The sequence below is a fragment of the Cydia strobilella genome, chromosome 16, assembly GCF_947568885.1.
Source record: "Cydia strobilella chromosome 16, ilCydStro3.1, whole genome shotgun sequence".
NCBI lineage: Eukaryota > Metazoa > Arthropoda > Insecta > Lepidoptera > Tortricidae > Cydia > Cydia strobilella.
The window spans coordinates 2,197,255-2,213,292 of record NC_086056.1 but is presented as its reverse complement, the minus strand read 5'-3'; the positions used below and the strand labels follow the sequence as shown (position 1 = coordinate 2,213,292).

General features: G+C 38.9%; 1 protein-coding gene across 1 annotated transcript in view; it reads left to right on the top strand.

The window, feature by feature from the left end:
* The first annotated feature begins 304 nt into the window (after positions 1-304).
* The window catches only part of LOC134748368 (neurexin 1), a 211,810-nt gene continuing 196,076 nt past the window's right edge, over positions 305-16,038 (top strand). Inside the window, exon 1 of the mRNA XM_063683153.1 lies at positions 305-517. The gene's annotated coding sequence lies outside the window, so the exon portion shown is untranslated. The remainder of the gene's footprint in view (positions 518-16,038) is intronic.

The window sequence follows — 16,038 nt, the reverse complement described above, 5'->3', positions numbered from 1 at the left end:
TCAATTACGCGCGTGTAGGGTACAATAGGACGAGAATGGTTAAAATAGCGTTTTACACCTCAGAAGTGTTGTTTTTTTTGACGCTCAGCAATCCTTGAACTTTCGCGTTAAGCCTACACTTTCTTACGACGGTACAACAATAAATTATTAAACCGCATTCGGGAACCCATTTGTACTTCGCATTCGCAAATGTTTAACTTTCAGCTCCATACAAGCGTGTACCTAAAATTACAAAATGTTCATGCGATTGTAAGTGTCCTATTGCCCAAGGCTTTCTGCTAAAAGCTCCATCCGCGCCCACAAAACTCCCCCCTAACCGTAGGGCGGGCTGCGCGCGCATCGTCCGCCATTTCTGTCTGCAGTTGTCCTCAGCGCGGCCTACTCGCGCCATGCACTCACGCGTTACATAATACATAAAAAAAAACAATCCCACCATTTCTCTATGACTCTGTGAAGTGACCATCGATTAGTGTGTGTTTTTTTGTGCGCGCGGACCATGGAACTTTTTTAATCGCATGTACGTATGTAGATTATATTATTGACGCGTTTTTGTGTACGATTTTCATGTCGGTTTTTGTGAATTGTACCCAAGATTGATCGGAAGCGGTTCTGGACGAGGTTTTGTGTGTGTTTTATCGATCTTTGGATGGATTTTGTGAAAGTTTTGGTGTGTTTGATGCTTTGTTCCGTGTGGTAAATTTGATGTCATGCTATGTTTCCTATTATATGTTACGTTTTCTTTTATATTGATCTGTCTCTTATGGTAACCAAGTCAAAACGTGTTTGTGTATTTAGATGTAGGTATCCCGAATACCTAAATAATTTAGGGTTAGGTATACATAATCAATGCAACTATGAATTATTCGAGAAAAGTAAACCAAGCAACGGTTAGAACGGAAAACAAGCGAACAGTAGGTATAAACAAGTAGGTTATCAATTATTTTAAACCTGGAAGTACATATCGACTTGATCCTTGACACTCATCATCTTCCTCGCGGTGTCCCGGCATTTTGCCACGGCTCATGGGAGCCTGGGGCCGCTTGGCAACTAATCCCAAGAATTGGCGTAGGTACTAGTTTTTACGAAAGCGACTGCTATCTGACCTTCCAAACCAGAGGGTAAACTAGGCCTTTATTGGGATTAGTCCGGTTTCCTCACGATGTTTTCCTTCACCGAAAAGCGACTGGTAAATATCAAATCATATTTCGTACATAAGTTCCGAAAAACTCATTGGTACGAGCCGGAGTGAACCCGCGACCTCCGGATCGCAAGTCGCACGCTCTTGCCGCTAGGCCACCAGCGCTTCCTTGCCACTATTATTGTTATTCATAATGAGTACCTATAATGACAAAAGTCACACCAATACACACTGCGATAAGGTTCTAAATGAAGTTAATTTTGAATTGGTATTTACCTACTATATGTAGTTACATCTCGTTTCTTATTATGACATACGAGAGTGACGCAGCTACACAACACGATGACTATATGAATAACTATCGCGGTAACCGAAGACAATATTAAAAAGTAATGTATAGTTTGTCAAGGGACTGTCTCATTTCAAACATAGACAGAGAGAATCATACTATCTTTGTCTTACACTAGTACTAGCACCCAAAAGAAAAGGATGTGTAGTTTTTTTGTTCCTATTTACTGACAAGATTTGCTTGACCAACTATAGTTTATAGCACTTTTTCACTACAAGTAAGTAAATAGGTAAAGTCCGTGCAAAGTTAGCTGAGACGGACTCCTAACACTTATGGTAATATAATGGCATGTATTAAGGTTTACAAGGGATTTTAACCATTAATTTAACCATTGCAACAGTTGTTATTTTAGGTAGCCTCAAATTAAATAGCATTTTGGCTTGCTGCCCATTTCCATTCATGATTACTTGAAAAGTGCAGTAAGTCATGCGGAGTGTTAAGTTATGGTAAAATATTCGGACTCCGTCTAATATACATTAAAAACCTTCGCGCTTTGAACACATATTAAATCACATTTATAATCGGGTCTATCGCGAATTTATTTTGTTACATTTATTTACCGACGTTTCGACACAGGTTTCACTGGTCGTGTTCGCGGCTAACTGACATCCCAGCAAAATGTCAAAACAGAGATTTGTGTGACTACCCGACGAAAAGTGTATGAAAAAGTTTGGGGTAGACAACACATTTTCAAACCACCCACTACACATAAATGTTAATTATTGTCAATAGTTCGAGTCCGACACGCAACACTTACAACATCCACGCACAAATCCGAAGATAGATCCCTTATTGGCTTTAACTTCTGGATCACTGGTCCCCAAGTTGCCGATAAGTTTAATCCATCTACCCTATTAAAAATTTTGAGGTGTTTCTTACCTCAAACCCGATTATAAATGTGATGGGAGTATATACTTTTATAGACCATCGAGCCCTTACGTCATAGTGACGTCACTGACAGTTATGAGTCAGTCGATGACAGACCGCGAGGAGGGCAGTCGTGTCACGTGATGTATGTGTTGGCGAGCCGTTGGAAATACATTACCTCGTATGATTTACTGTGGTAAATACAGAACATTACAATTACTAACTCGATCATGTTGTAACAAATACCTAAATGAGGTTGTGATATCTTCTTCTTCCTTCCCTTATCCCACCTACGTGGAGTCGGGTCTCCTTGTCACTTTGCGCCAGAGTAGTCGATTCTGGGTTGTCTCTTCTGCTATGTTCAGGTTCTCTAGGTCGGTTCTAATATTGGACCACCATGTGGATTTTGGTCTTCCTCTTCCTCTCGGTTGTTCCGGAAGGTTCAATGCAATATTGACGACATAGTCCTTTCCTCTTCTTTGTATGTCGCCGTACCATCTTAGTCGGGTTTCAAGGAGTTTATCTCTATCTCTATCTATCTCTACTTTGAAACTTCCGCGGACGTATTCGTTCCTTATCCGGTCTAGTCTCGTGACACCACCTGCCCAGCGAAGCATCTTCATCTCATTGACATGCAGGAGTTGCTCATGAGATTTCTTTACAGCCCAGCATTCCGACCCATACAAAAAAGGCTGGTCTCACTGCAGTTTTGTAAACTTTTCCTTTCGTGGAGGTTGTGATATGCTTTTCATATATAAAACTGAAGCACAATAACCCAGTGGGGAGCAAAGTAGGCACATTTTACGGTAAGGTGCGTTGGGGTAAGATTGAAAGGGTTTTTCATGAGGGGTAGGATGAATAGTCGCCCGTAATGCTTCGGCATACGGATGATTTTTTGTCTTACCCCTCATGAAAAACCATTTCAATCTTACCCCAACGCAGCTTATGTTAAGTTTGTTAATAAACTGATCGCGTAGCCAATTTAACTTGAGGGCGAAATACCGTTGATGGACGGCCGGGTCAATTTGAATACACTTCACATTCCTTAGAGCTATAACAGGGCTCTTGTAGATGCCAATATTGCCTTATCAATATTAATAACTATGTACACTATAGCTATTTGTAAGTGACCTTTAAGTGATTTAAGGTATTTTGGATAAGGTATCCTAGAAATAAGAAAGTTGGCTCAAAAATAAGAAGGCAAAGATTTTTTGGCATATTTTTCTCACACATATTTTACAAAATGTAATTAAAACCACAATTATTAAACGAAAACAAAACGTAGGTGTTTCAAAATATTCTCTTTTACATACTAGATTTGAAGGTCGTATCGGTCCGGAAATACTGCGGGCGACAGTTCATTACACAGTTTATTTATTTAAAATTTTAAATCAGACAACAAGGCCCATATTACAAATATAGGGTGGGCCAGTGATAAATTCTCTTTTCGTATTGACGTCTTTCGTTATCGTTGGCCCACCCTATATCTTACAGACTAACATATACCTATATATATGCATTTTATAGACTTAAAAACTAAACACTATTTAGGCGACAAAACGGCGTGGCTCCGTTGAATCGTCTGGTCTTGTGTCGGTTTCGGCAGTTTGCCCCGGAACCTCCGAAACACGACACCCTTCGGCCAGAAGTCGGAGCACTCGATGGTCCCCTGCAGAGGATGGTTTAGCTGTGCGAGGCAGGAATTAAGTTTCTGTTCTGGAGAAACACACAGGACTGCCAATCATCTAAGTGGTAGATGAAATTAAAATTGCAAAATCCTACTTTCATTGATTTAGGTTGTACGTCTGTCTGTATCTATTAACACCTAAGTTACACCTTTATTTTCATATATACCAACTTACCTTATATATGGAAAAATAATTGAAAGGCTTTATCTGCGGAATGCGCTCACAATCCGGGATGGAATTCCGGCGCCCGCCGCACTGATTCCGCGCTCCGAATACTGCACATTTAGCCGACCTCCCATCTATCTCGGCATCTCTGTTCTAGCTGGCTAGATATTTAGATAGCAATTGAATTTGGATACTTCCAATTGTGATAGATTTAGTGGTAACAAAATATTATATTAGAAAAAGCTTGACGCAAACTTCAGGGGCCCACTGACTATCAGTCCGCCGGACGATATCAAATTCAAAGTCAAATTTTTATTCTAACTAACAGGCCGAAATCGTCCGGCGGACAGGTAATGGGGTGGGCCCCTTTAGGTGTAACTTTTTCATTATGTGGCCAACCGATCATTAGAAATACCTACATGAAACTGGTTGCCACATCATGAAATGAGATATATTTAAATAGTGCTTGCCCAAAACAGATGTTATTTCAGCCAAAAGCCCGCCTATTTTGGTAGAAATACTAACCGAATTGATGACGTGACCGCGGCACCCACTCATTCCCCTCATTGCGCATTCTACACATTTGCGGCTTCATGATCTATCTGTCTATTCATCCGCAATTATACAGTGTGGGCGCAAATAGCCCTACCAACTTAAAACACGTTAACACGTGTTACAACTAAAAACACTTAAGCACAATTTAAAGTAAAAGTTTGAACGGTCTCCTACCTAGCCTGGTCGGTAGGCTAGTGGCCTACGAAGTAGAAGGTCCCGGGTTCGAATCGTACAAGCTTTGCTATGTTTAGGGCTAGGTCTGGTCGATATGTGTAAAGGGGGGGGGGGGGGGTTATCGGCCTGTCAGTTGTTCGGAACTGTAAAAATTTTGTTCTAACTGACAGGCCGATATCGTCCCGCAGACTGATAGTCGGTGGGCCCCTTAAGAATGTCACCAAACATTTATTTATTTAAACAACAATTAAAACTTAGCTATTGAACCAAAGATACCGGTTGTTAAAGAAATCTACCCGTATCTTTGTTTTATCACTGCTCATCATCAGTCAACAGCGAACAAGATACCAGTGAAACCTGCGTCGAAATCCTTGCGTAGCAGTGAATTGTATATTTCTACCGAGTCAGTGAATTTATCGATTTTTCTTCAGCAGACGTCTTAGCTTAGTACAAAATTATATGTTTTTTGTGTACCGTAAAATAGTCCTACCACAGAATAACTAATAGGTCCTACTTTGCTCCAATATTTGCTCCACTTTAAGGAAATTTTGAATATTTTTTAAAACAGTTCATTATTAATTATTCAGACGAATTGAATATTAAAAATAACATCTTATGTAACTTTATGAAATATTGTTTTATATATGTCGGGGATGGCGCGTGCGTCTATGGCGGTGGCGGTAGTGGGCGCAGTACATCGATGTATGCCTACACAGCTAAATAGGTTGCTACCACTGCTACCAGTGTATGAAATAAACTAACGGACTCATCAACCTAGTGCCTACTATACTTTCCTACTGAATGATAAAATAACTAGTCACACTAGCAACGGAAATCGATTTAATTTAAAATAATCACGAAACGAAGTTATGAATAAGGAGCACAAGATACCCAATGGCATTTTTGGTCCTAGCTTTAGTTCACTTAGGGGCCCCGCCAAAAAAGATAGATTAGTTTTATGCTAAATAACGTAGCAATTTAAAATATATATACAATTTCCTTTATCTGAGTATATAAATAATAATAAAGACATATTATGTTTGGTTTGAATATTTAAATTGGAGCATAGTACCCACCAAGGAGCATAGTAGGACCATTTTACGGTAAAGCTCTTATAGTACCATGATTTCTTAATGTATATATTCCATCTGCCTAAAAAACGCCATAAATTAGATAGAAGATATTACGAAAAGCTCATTTAGACAAAGACCAATCATTTATACTGCCTAAAATAAACCTAGACAAGAGTGAAAAATTACGTCAATTACTCTGCGAAGTAAGAGACCCAAAACGTTCCTACAATCACAGCATCTACACATTTATTACGGGAACAGGAAAAATAAGGATCCATGTCCCACAATAATGTATTTAAATTACAAAAACGGGATGCTCGGGACACGAAAAAAGCATTCTCGGGAAAATTACACTCGGAATTATATTTTATAGGAATTTTCCGGAAAACACTCTGTACCTCATTATTGTTAGCATGTAACTGACATTCTACAGTTCCATCTTTAGGCAAAGGCATTCTTTATCGGTATTAGAGTATAACTGTGTTTTAGGAAGTGTTTTGTAGTAGTAGTAGTAGTAGTAAACTCTTTATTGTACAAATATACATATTAAAAATTACATGGTACAAATAATAAGATGTACAAAGGCGAACTTATCCCTTTGAGGGATCTCTTCCAGTTAACCTTTGAGTAGATGAGAGGAGAAAGTGAAAAGAGGGTGACAAATGTAGCAAAATGTACAACAAGGTACCAGAAAGATAAAGGATATAAATACATACAAAATTAATTGTTTTAATTAACCGAGTAAAAATTATTTGTATTCTGCGATCCAGCCTTGACCGAGTTGTTTTAATTTAAGCACCCTACAGACTACGCGGCGCGAAGCCGCGAACGCGAGTGTGGAGTCGATTTCGCTGATTAGCGAACTAGACTCCAAGTGTGTGGAGTCACTCCACACACTCGTTCGCGGCTTCGCGCCGCGATTCGCGCACGAGTGTGGAGGGCCCTTTAGACTCGTATCAAATGGGACTAAGAGTAGAAGCGAAACGAAATAAGTAATTCTCGTACGGTGACAAGAAATTATTAGTTTTATTCTCAGTACACTCAAGGATACCAAAGAGAATAGATAGTATAGATATAGGGTTATTGTCATAGTAAACTTTGTAGTCACAGTAAATTTACTGCCATCTATCGACACACGATTAAAACTAAAAATGAAAATGACTAAAAATATCAAAAAATGTATACAGGGTGACCTTAGCCATTGGACAAAACTTGAAATCCCACATAGGGTTACTTCTCAGGAATGCTCTAACGTTAATATTTTTTTTATTAGAACAAAAGATAAATAGTACATTGTGCATTGTGGGGCGTAAGTTAAATATTACAAACGAGAGTATAGTTAAATCGCGACGGCTTGCCGGAGCGATTTATAGACTCGAATTTGCAATATTATTACGCCCCGAGTTACACACAATGTTTTTCATCACACTCGCGATACAAAAATTAAGTATAAATACAAAAAACTGTGAATTATATAATACTAGAAACTTCATAACTCCCTAGGGAAAACGCTTATTCTATAGTTCCCGCTAAGCCTGCGTGCAATTCCACATTTACTGAGCGAGTGTGATGAACAAAAAACCAATAACAAAAAGAAGCTATGTAGAAAAACGTTCAACTAACAACACAAAAATACCCCTTCACTTTTCGCTATGGAACAACGAAACGATACCAAAAGATGCATTGTTGCCATCAGACCTTATTAACACGAACAATAATGCAACAGAACTCGTAACAAGCTAAATCGGCTCCATAATTTGTCCGTTCTTCCGGAAAAACTTATGAGATTAACCGCTGAGTGAAATATGCCGCCGCTACGCACGCCATTACTCTAGAATCCCGCCGAATACAAGAATATGGCGGCGCCAAGTTAACCATGCGGTTATGCGCGGCGCCACTGTCTATTGTTTTATTCTGTTTTCCTTCACAGCTTATTAAGTACTTGATTTAGCCGCGCGCATTCATAAATTTGTACTGTGGTACGTGTTGCGTGTATGGTGCTTCTTTTTGTTTTCGTTTGGGAATTATGAGAGGTTAGGTTATTGCCGATAAATGAAATAATATTTTATACAATCGTGATATAAGCTTGCAATCGTAAGCTTTAGGCAACGAAGCTTGCTGAGTTCCCCCTTGCCCTTCCCCCTTGTCACCTTAGTATTGTTCCTCTGAGTAACATGCAGATTTAGCGGAGACCGACTTTAACTTTACGAGTATTTAGTACGAGTTCAATGTGACGAGTTAACCTAAAAACAGGTCGAATATGCCCCGGGATTTGCGAGTGTGTACACTGGCCCTCATTAAAGCAAAGTTGTTGACCTCTTTCGCGACTCGACCCTCATCTGTCGGTGTGCTGTCTAAATAGTGTCTTCAAAGCTAAACTTTCGCGTAGGGTATATAATAAAAAATAAAAAATAAATGTATTTATTTCGAACATCAGTCCATTTGGTATAGTATATATTATTACAATAACTTAAATTAAACTAAAACTACTTAAATAACTAACTCAGCCCAACAGCACTCCTGTTGTCCATGTGCATGGCGATCCACTTTTTAACTATTGGACAATCTAACCTGTCTATAACAGTATTCAGAAGGCTGCTGGGGCTGTCCCTAACACGGCGCATCAGGGAGGCCACTCTCTTGCGCATTATGGCTTGGAAGCCGTCCACGCGAGCTTCGGCAAACATCCCCGACGCACTGCAAAATCGAGGCAACCCCAACAACACTCTGAAACCGTTATTATACTGAATGCGTAAAGAGTTAAGGGATATGCTATATAGGTATACTTTTGTCGTCTAGTACCCAAAACACAAGATTTAAGGCTCTATTACGACAGATATGACCGCTAGGTGGCGCAAGCGCGAGCAGGCGTCCGTTCCGTAGCGGTGTGGGGCAACTACTATGGTGTCTAGCACCAAAATTGGTGTGGGCCGCATGTACTTGTAGCGACGCGACGAAATCGTGGAGTGAGACACGCTTGCTAAAGTAAGGATTTTAGGCTAACCTCACTCTGAAATAAGACATTCGTATGAGATTTGTGAGTACGCAAATTTCGTGATATTTGTCTCGGAGCCCGAATTATGACTATGAGCCTCAGGGGCTCAAATTAAACATCCCCGAACAAATTAGGCGAACATTGGGCTTCTAGTTGTCATATGGGGGTATACTGTAAACTGTAACTATTTCTATTTCATACGAAACATGACATGAAAACAGCGATATTTGTGAAAAATTAAGAAAAATATACAAGGTGTTTCGAATATCCAGCGTTTTTTAGAGCGTATATATATATTATAGTATGGTCCAAACAGCATGGGTATTGTAAATTGTATGGAGATGACATGTGTCACTGTACCCACGCCGTTTTAAAAATACTCTAAATATAACTATTTGGAGTTGAAACTCTAGGTCCATGGGGTCCCAGCCCACATAAGTTGTTTGCAGAAATCGCGAAGCGTCTGGTTGACGTAACTGGTGACCGAAGAGCTGGCGGCTTTCTCGCACAACGTATCAGCATTGCGATACAGCGGGGAAATGCCGCCAGCATCCTTGGTACAATGCCTCAAGGGCCTATTTTAGATTTAAGCTAGTTATTAATTTCGTTTACGTAGTATCATTTAAGTTCTGTTTTTATATATTCATTCATTTGAATAAATAAAACTTAACAATTCAGAACGCTATCCACAAATGAAAAAATGTTTTTGAAATGTCGTATTTTTAATAGGTGTTCACACAATTGCCTTATAGCATTTTTTATAAGTTTAAATGAAAAAATCTGGCGTCCACTCGGGATCGTTACCATCAACTTGTTTTGAAATTCACAACACGATAAAAAATTCACTTTTGCGTAGGTGTTAAGCTTTTCTCATTTTAATATCGGGAAAGTACTTTATAATACTATAATACCTGTCTATACCGGGTGTTTCCTGTAACAGGATCAATAAATTAAGCTGTAGGCTGTACTCCTCAAACTGACCAACATTTGTTCAGCAACTTTTAAAAATAACTTGTGTTTTGACTTTCATTACACTTTAAGGATGACTCACGTTAGACCGGGCCGTGACCGGGCCGGAGCTTCCGGCGCTTCGTTTTCTATGGAAAGCATCACGTAATCACCTGTCATGTCATAGAAAAGTAAGCGCCGGAAGCTCCGGCCCGGTCACGGCCCGGTCTAACGTGAGTCATCCTTTAAAGTTTATTCTAAGACGCAATGTATTGCAAAATTTGTTATGTTTAAAGGGTAACAAGAAACGTCAAACACACAGATGGCAGCGTACATTGAAAATAATATTTAATTAGTATGAAAAAGGTATAATCTAAAAAACATTTAAAACTTTCGCGGTTTAAACACATATTAAATCACATTTAGAAACGGGTCTATCGCGAATTTATTTTTATGTGTAGTGGGTGGTTTGAAAATGTGATGTCTACCTCGAACTTTAAATGCACTTTTCGTGGGGTAGTCACACAAATCTCTGTTTTGACATTTTGCTGGGACGTCAGTTAGCCGCGACCACGACCAGTGAAACCTGTGTCGAAACGTCGGTAAATAAAGGTAACAAAATAAATTCGCGATAGACCCGTTTCTAAATGTGATTTAATCTAAAAAAGTCATAATTTTAAAAAGTTGCTGAACAAATGTTGGTCAGTTTGAGGCGTACAGCCTCCAGTTTAATTTATTGCTCCTGTTACACGATACACCGTGTATAATATAATATGACGACCTGTCTGGCCTAGTGGGTAGTGACCCTGCCCTTGAAGCTGGTAAGGGCATTTATTTGTAGTGGTTGTTTTCTCTGTAAATATATTTTAGTAGGTATTTATATATTATACTAGCTTTTGCGTGTACTTAGTAACAGCAGCTAAAATATAGCGTCTGGAAAAAAATTCATAGCAATCTAAATTTGAGCATATTATGCACATAAATTAGCAGACACTTCATTAATCCGCAATTATACAGTGTGGGCGCAAATAGCCCGACCAACTTAAAACACGTTAACACGTGTTACAACTAAAAACACTTAAGCACAATTTAAAGTAAAAGTTTGAACGGTCTCCTACCTAGCCTGGTCGGTAGGCTAGTGGCCTACGAAGTAGAAGGTCTCGGGTTCGAATCGTACAAGCTTTGCTATGTTTAGGGCTAGGTCTGGTCGATACGTGTAAAGGGGGGGGGGGGGGGGGGGGTTATCGGCCTGTCAGTTGTTCGGAACTGTAAAATTTTTGTTCTAACTGACAGGCCGATATCGTCCGGCACCTGATAGTCGGTGGGCCCCTTAAGATTGTCCCCAAACATTTATTTATTTAAACAACAATTAAAACTTAGCTATTGAACCAAAGATACCGGTTGTTAAAGAAATCTACCCGTATTTTTGTTTTATCACTGCTCATCGTCAGTCAACAGCGAACAAGACCAGTGAATCCTGCGTCGAAATCCTTGCGTAGCAGTGAATTGTATAGTTCTACCGAGTCAGTGAATTTATCGATTTTTCTTCAGCAGACGTTTAAGCTTAGTACAAAATTATATGTTTTTTGTGTACCGTAAAATAGTCCTACTTTGCTCCAATATTTGCTCCACTTTAAGGAAATTTTGAATATTTTTTTAAACAGTTCATTATTAATTATTCAGAATTTCAGACGAATTGAATATTAAAAATAACATCTTGTGTAATATATTACATCGGTAAATCAACTTTATGAAATATTGTTTTATATAAAACGAAGTTATGAATAAGGAGCACAAGATACCCAATGTTTGGGGCATTTTTGCTCCTAGCGTTAGTTCACTTAGGGGTGCAAAGTTACCCCATTTTGCACCTAATTAATAGGCCCCGCCAAAAAAGATAGATTAGTTTTATGACTAAATAACGTAGCAATTTAAAATATATATACAATTTCGTTTATCTGAGTATATAAATAATAATAAAGAATTATTATGTTTGGTTTGAATATTTAAATTGGAGCATAGTACCCACCAAGGAGCATAGTAGGACCATTTTACGGTAAAACTCTTATAGTACCATGATTTCTTAATGTATATATTCCATCTGCCTAAAAAACGCCATAAATTAGATAGAAGATATTACGAAAAGCTCATTTAGACAAAGACCAATCATTTATACTGCCTAAAATAAACCTAGACAAGAGTGAAAAATTACGTCAATTACTCTGCGAAGTAAGAGACCCAAAACGTTCCTACAATCACAGCATCTACACATTTATTACGGGAACAGGAAAAATAAGGATCCATGTCCCACAATAATGTATTTAAATTACAAAAACGGGATGCTCGGGACACGAAAAAAGCATTCTCGGGAAAATTACACTCGGAATTATATTTTATAGGAATTTTCCGGAAAACACTCTGTACCTCATTATTGTTAGCATGTAACTGACATTCTACAGTTCCATCTTTAGGCAAAGGCATTCTTTATCGGTATTAGAGTATAACTGTGTTTTAGGAAGTGTTTTGTAGTAGTAGTAGTAGTAGTAAACTCTTTATTGTACAAATATACATATTAAAAATTACATGGTACAAATAATAAGATGTACAAAGGCGAACTTATCCCTTTGAGGGATCTCTTCCAGTTAACCTTTGAGTAGATGAGAGGAGAAAGTGAAAAGAGGGTGACAAATGTAGCAAAATGTACAACAAGGTACCAGAAAGATAAAGGATATAAATACATACAAAATTAATTGTTTTAATTAACCGAGTAAAAATTATTTGTATTCTGCGATCCAGCCTTGACCGAGTTGTTTTAATTTAAGCACCCTACAGACTACGCGGCGCGAAGCCGCGAACGCGAGTGTGGAGTCGATTTCGCTGATTAGCGAACTAGACTCCAAGTGTGTGGAGTCACTCCACACACTCGTTCGCGGCTTCGCGCCGCGATTCGCGCACGAGTGTGGAGGGCCCTTTAGACTCGTATCAAATGGGACTAAGAGTAGAAGCGAAACGAAATAAGTAATTCTCGTACGGTGACAAGAAATTATTAGTTTTATTCTCAGTACACTCAAGGATACCAAAGAGAATAGATAGTATAGATATAGGGTTATTGTCATAGTAAACTTTGTAGTCACAGTAAATTTACTGCCATCTATCGACACACGATTAAAACTAAAAATGAAAATGACTAAAAATATCAAAAAATGTATACAGGGTGACCTTAGCCATTGGACAAAACTTGAAATCCCACATAGGGTTACTTCTCAGGAATGCTCTAACGTTAATATTTTTTTTATTAGAACAAAAGATAAATAGTACATTGTGCATTGTGGGGCGTAAGTTAAATATTACAAACGAGAGTATAGTTAAATCGCGACGGCTTGCCGGAGCGATTTATAGACTCGAATTTGCAATATTATTACGCCCCGAGTTACACACAATGTTTTTCATCACACTCGCGATACAAAAATTAAGTATAAATACAAAAAACTGTGAATTATATAATACTAGAAACTTCATAACTCCCTAGGGAAAACGCTTATTCTATAGTTCCCGCTAAGCCTGCGTGCAATTCCACATTTACTGAGCGAGTGTGATGAACAAAAAACCAATAACAAAAAGAAGCTATGTAGAAAAACGTTCAACTAACAACACAAAAATACCCCTTCACTTTTCGCCATGGAACAACGAAACGATACCAAAAGATGCATTGTTGCCATCAGACCTTATTAACACGAACAATAATGCAACAGAACTCGTAACAAGCTAAATCGGCTCCATAATTTGTCCGTTCTTCCGGAAAAACTTATGAGATTAACCGCTGAGTGAAATATGCCGCCGCTACGCACGCCATTACTCTAGAATCCCGCCGAATACAAGAATATGGCGGCGCCAAGTTAACCATGCGGTTATGCGCGGCGCCACTGTCTATTGTTTTATTCTGTTTTCCTTCACAGCTTATTAAGTACTTGATTTAGCCGCGCGCATTCATAAATTTGTACTGTGGTACGTGCTGCGTGTATGGTGCTTCGTTTTGTTTTCGTTTGGGAATTATGAGAGGTTAGGTTGTAGCGGATAAATGAAATAATATTTTATACAATCGTGATATAAGCTTGCAATCGTAAGCTTTAGGCAACGAAGCTTGCTGAGTTCCCCCTTGCCCTTCCCCCTTGTCACCTTAGTATTGTTCCTCTGAGTAACATGCAGATTTAGCGGAGACCGACTTTAACTTTACGAGTATTTAGTACGAGTTCAATGTGACGAGTTAACCTAAAAACAGGTCGAATATGCCCCGGGATTTGCGAGTGTGTACACTGGCCCTCATTAAAGCAAAGTTGTTGACCTCTTTCGCGACTCGACCCTCATCTGTCGGTTTGCTGTCTAAATAGTGTCTTCAAAGCTAAACTTTCGCATAGGGTATATAATAAAAAAAAATGTATTTATTTCGAACATCAGTCCATTTGGTATAGTATATATTATTACAATAACTTAAATTAAACTAAAACTACTTAAATAACTAACTCAGCCCAACAGCACTCCTGTTGTCCATGTGCATGGCTTTCCACTGTTCCACCGTCGTATAAATAAGTACATAAAATATAGTAATAATATAATATGTTAGTACTTAGCAGTCGTCCTATGTCACCGCCTCAATTCGGGCAGGCTGAAAACCAGCGCTGAAACCGCGCAGTAAAGGCGGGGCTTCCAGCACATTAGCTGAGACTGTCCTATTGTCACGTAGATATGTAATTTGAACTTTATTATACATAAATTGTCTAGATTAAGTATAGCATAAGTGTGTAAAAATAATTTGAAAAAAAAACCCTTGTTGTGGCAATAAATAATTTATCTATCTATCTATCTATCACTTTTTAACTATTGGACAATCTAACCTGTCCATAACAGTATTCAGAAGGCTGCTGGGGCTGTCCCTTACACGGCGCATCAGGGAGGCCACTCTCTTGCGCATTATGGCTTGGAAGCCGTCCACGCGAGCTTCGGCAAACATCCCCGACGCACTGCAAAATCGAGGCAACCCCAACAACACTCTGAAACCGTTATTATACTGAATGCGTAAAGAGTTAAGGGATATGCTATATAGGTATACTTTTGTCGTCTAGTACCCAAAACACAAGATTTAAGGCTCTATTACGACAGATATGACCGCTAGGTGGCGCAAGCGCGAGCAGGCGTCCGTTCCGTAGCGGTGTGGGGCAACTACTATGGTGTCTAGCACCAAAATTGGTGTGGGCCGCATGTACTTGTAGCGACGCGACGAAATCGTGGAGTGAGACACGCTTGCTAAAGTAAGGATTTTAGGCTAACCTCACTCTGAAATAAGACATTCGTATGAGATTTGTGAGTACGCAAATTTCGTGATATTTGTCTCGGAGCCCGAATTATGACTATGAGTCTCAGAGGCTCAAATTAAACATCCCCGAACAAATTAGGCGAACATTGGGCTTCTAGTTGTCATATGGAGGTATACTGTAAACTGTAACTATTTCTATTTCATACGAAACATGACATGAAAACAGCGATATTTGTGAAAAATAAAGAAAAATATACAAGGTGTTTCGAATATCCAGCGTTTTTTAGAGCGTATATATATATTATAGTATGGTCCAAACAGCATGGGTATTGTAAATTGTATGGAGATGACATGTGTCACTGTACCCACGCCGTTTTAAAAATACTCTAAATATAACTATTTGGAGTTGAAACTCTAGGTCCATGGGGTCCCAGCCCACATAAGTTGTTTGCAGAAATCGCGAAGCGTCTGGTTGACGTAACTGGTGACCGAAGAGCTGGCGGCTTTCTCGCACAACGTATCAGCATTGCGATACAGCGGGGAAATGCCGCCAGCATCCTTGGTACAATGCCTCAAGGGCCTATTTTAGATTTAAGCTAGTTATTAATTTCGTTTACGTAGTATCTTTTAAGTTCTGTTTTTATATATTCATTCATTTGAATAAATAAAACTTAACAATTCAGAACGCTATCCACATATGAAAAAAAGGTTTTTGAAATGTCGTATTTTTAATAGGTATTCACACAATTGCCTTATAGCATTTTTTATAAGTTTA